Source organism: Gavialis gangeticus, unplaced genomic scaffold, assembly GCF_001723915.1.
Source record: "Gavialis gangeticus isolate Ggan-Ray unplaced genomic scaffold, GavGan_comp1, whole genome shotgun sequence".
Taxonomy (NCBI): Eukaryota; Metazoa; Chordata; order Crocodylia; family Gavialidae; genus Gavialis; species Gavialis gangeticus.
In genome coordinates, this window is record NW_017729018.1 from 15,142,530 (window position 1) to 15,146,415 (window position 3,886).

Sequence of the window (3,886 nt, forward strand, 5' to 3'; positions counted from 1 at the left end):
AGAAAAGTTCTTTGCAAGGTTTTGGGCACAAACAAACACCCTTCCTTGGGCATAGGGAGACTGTAGTCTGCATTTGTCTGTAAAACCTAGACTGTTAGGTGGGGGTTGGTTATTAGGCATTGCGACTTGGTTTTTTTATTTATTTATTTCTTTATAGTAATGCTTCATATGTTGAGAGCTCTGTATCTTTTAACAAATTGACTGGGGTGGATGTGAGAGATTGAAACTTGCCAGGGCCAAGAATTGTGTGTATTATGTAGCAGTCTGTTTTCACAATGTAAGCAATATGGTGGTAATAAGGGGTCATAAAGCAACCTCAAGACTGCATGAAAGATGCTGCATATTATAAGTTAAAGCAAATTCTGCTATTTCCTGTGTATTTTATGTCATTTACTTCCAAAAAAGGACAAACAACTGGTCTAATCTCTCTTGTTACATTGATGTATATAAATGTGATTCATTGCTAATTGTGCTAACCTGAAGTGCAACATAAGGCATGTACAGAAATTACCACAGATACACTTCCTCAAGTGAGGCAGAACATGCAACTCCATTCATTGGTGCGGGTGCGTAAAAGGAATTGGAGATAATGGCAGGAGATTTGTGCTCCTTTTTTAATGTTAGCTTGGACTTGCTGAGAAGTGATTGTACATAGTTTTCAAATACAGGTGAACAGTTTATTTGCTTTGTAGGCAAGTAGCGGATATTACTCCATTCAGTGAAGAGATTGTCATTGTTCAACACAGCCAAACATTGGTATTTTTCCTAGCCTAGAAGAGAGAGACAAACCATTTAAGTGAATGCATTTCCCTTCATGTGCATATACATCAATAATAGCTCCCCTCCCTCCAGATGTACAAATTCTTAGAAGTCTCTGAGAGTATGGACAAACAAACCTTTTAAGGTGTTTAAAAGGAGAAGGGGAGCTGCTGCTTGGCAGCAAATATCAGCTGTTACAGTCTGTTACGTTTGCATGATTACTGTAGCAATACAAATTAGCCACTGTTCTAATGTTGACCCTGACTGAAACAAGGTTAATTGAAATGTTTTGCTACACTTCATTGCTACAGAATCATGGAGATGTGGCAGATGCGCCTTAACAGGTGATAGCAGAGATATTTGTCATAACTGTCTAAATCCTGAGAAGTACTTTTGACAAAATGATCACTTTTCCCTACAATATATCCTATGGAAATGCTGATGGAAAATAGTAAAATTTCTATTGACTATGGATCTTTGTAATGATTTTCTGGTACCGTCATTTTTCTAAAATTAAATTAGTATAATAAAAAATAGTTTTAAATAGGAACATTTTAAAATAGCAACTTTAAGTTAAGGTTGTAAAACCTATTATATCGTACCGTATTGTGTACCATATTATGACTAGCAAATATTAGTCCACTGTACTGTAGATCAAGTCTGTCACACTTTCTCAGTCTTAATTTTTGAGAACATTTAAAAGGAAATATTGTAAGATTTTTTTTTTTTAAATCATCACCGTTAATGACTTTTTTTGTAGTCTTTGCTTTTGCATAAAGGTGTTTGTAACATTAATTTTTCTTGCTTTCATATATCTCAACTGACTTGCTGAACATTTTAATGTATTGTAAGCTGCAGAGAGCAGGGAAATATGACATTTGAAAAGATTTGGTGATTTCTGAAATAAATTAACACTGAAGTGCAGTATTTAAAAAAAACTGCAGAAAAAAACAACTGCAGAAACTTCCTCAGCCTGATGAAGGGTTTTTAAACCTGAAAGCTTGCTTAAAATGTTTTTTTCCGACTACTTAAGTCGGTCTAATAAAAGATATCAGATTCACCCAAAGAACCATGTCTGCTTATTTAAAAAAAAAAAAAAAAAAAAAAAATCTCTTTTCATAATAAACAGTGCAAAGAACACTTTAAAAATACTGACATATAAAACTTGCATACAGAAACAGATCCAGGACCTTGCAATCAGGGTTGCAGGGGTAGCTGTACTCCCTGCTCCCACCCTTTCTTCCACCTTCTTTCCTCCCCCACCTGCCACTGCTGCTGTCCCAGGGGCGAGGGGATCTCCAGAGCCACTTCTGCCCAATTCGGACCAGGCTCTGTGGGGGCCAGACTCAGCCTGGAACAACAGCAGCAGTGGACAGGTTCCCCCTCCCCATGCTTGCTCGTGGGCTGGTGGGGAGCACCCAGGGGGACCAGGGAGAGAGGGGGAAACCCACTTGCCGCTGCTATTGTCCTGGGCTGAACCCACGCAGCCCAGCTGGAGTGGACAAGAGCCTCTGTGGAGCTCCCCCCAACAACAGGTCAGTGGGGACAGAGGTGGGCAGAGGGGGGAGGGAGTGGGGAGGAAGCATGTCTCTGTGCGCTGAGGGGAAGGGAGGGAGGAGGACTTCTTACCTGCTTGGGGACTTTAAATCAAAGTGCCAACTGTTGCTCCTGCTGCATGGTCAGAAATGGGGTGCCCCTGCACCACTGCATCCTCTCTGGATCCACCCCTGCTAGTATACTAGTGTAAACAAGGGATGGTCGCGATAGCCCTATACTATTGCAGCTTACTAGAATCCGAGGAAAATCTGTCCTAAAACTGCGCTGGGGCAATTAACACCAATATGATGTTTATGCCTGCTCTTACCCTTTTTGCTGCAAACAAGTTAATTAGTGGCTCATTTATCACCTGTTGATGAGGCGTTATAATAGTCTGGCCTTTGGATTCTGTCTCAGTGGTCTGAAGCAGTAGGTCTTGGACAGCCTCCACTCCTCCTTACTCTTGCCTAGGCGCACGCTTCGGACATCTTGGTGTGATGGTCATAGACCTCTTATGTGTACACCGTGATCCAGAGGATCGACGGTTGCCTACACATAATAATAATGCCTAATGCATCAACTACCACAGAAGAGAGAACTCTCTGACCACTCCACATATCAACATAACTTAGTGGGGTATCGAAGCTTTGCAAATTATATAAATGTTAATGTTGTTTTGTGCTCAGGGCCTCAGATATATTGAGGAATCTTAAAGTATGTTTTGTGTCCTTAGAAATGCTTGGGAACGTAACTAACTTTCTGCCTTTCTGCATTTCAGGTGCAAATAAAGTATGGATTCATAATAAGTTACAGTTAAAAGATATGGATGTTTCAAACTATTGTTTAAGCTGTCCAAATATCTTGTAGGGTATGGACACATGTATTTGGAGCCATTTCAAAGGGGCAGCAGCTGTTATGTTCTAATGAGAAGGGTGCAAATGGAACAAAAACTGCTTCAATTTTAACACTGGATGAAACTAGCTCACATGTGTCTGTACCTGCAGTCATGAACAATGCTTCCCGAGGTCCTGGAAACATTCGTTAGTCTAGGTTTCTTGTTTTTTGCAGTGTCATTAGCTGCTAGCTAGAAGCTGTGCTTTCGTAAGTCTTCATAAACTAAGGAAGACATCATCTATGTGGGACGTGTACCAACTAATATAAGAAAACAGGGAAGACATAACATTTACATTTTATGTATCAAGATTTAGATACCGATTTCTGCCCTTTGGAACTTCTTCCTGGATTTCTCTTTACATGTCTTCATGCACTTTTTAATTTACATGCCTTTTATAAACTGGAGGGTTCGTCAGGTATCTGTTTCCCTGAGGTTGCTGGTTTCAGAGGAATTTGTACATCTATCAGGATTAGAGTGATGACAGCAGGACAGGGTAGCATCTTAAAGACTAACTTGTTCAGAAAGGCATACGCTTTTGTAGGTGGCAGCCTATTTTATCAGATGCTAACTCTGAATGAGTTAGTTTCCAGGGTGGCATGCTGCCCTGGCTTCTGTCTGATTGTTAGCATAGGAGACCATATCAGTTTTTGCTCCAATCTGATTTGTTGTTTTAACTAAAAAAAAAAAAAAAAATGA

At 40.1% G+C, this 3,886-nt stretch overlaps 1 protein-coding gene across 4 annotated transcripts in view; it reads left to right on the plus strand.

The window, feature by feature from the left end:
- EPS15L1 (epidermal growth factor receptor pathway substrate 15 like 1) overlaps nucleotides 1-3,886 on the plus strand; it is a 62,210-nt gene that overhangs the window by 52,173 nt on the left and 6,151 nt on the right. The window lies entirely within an intron of this gene.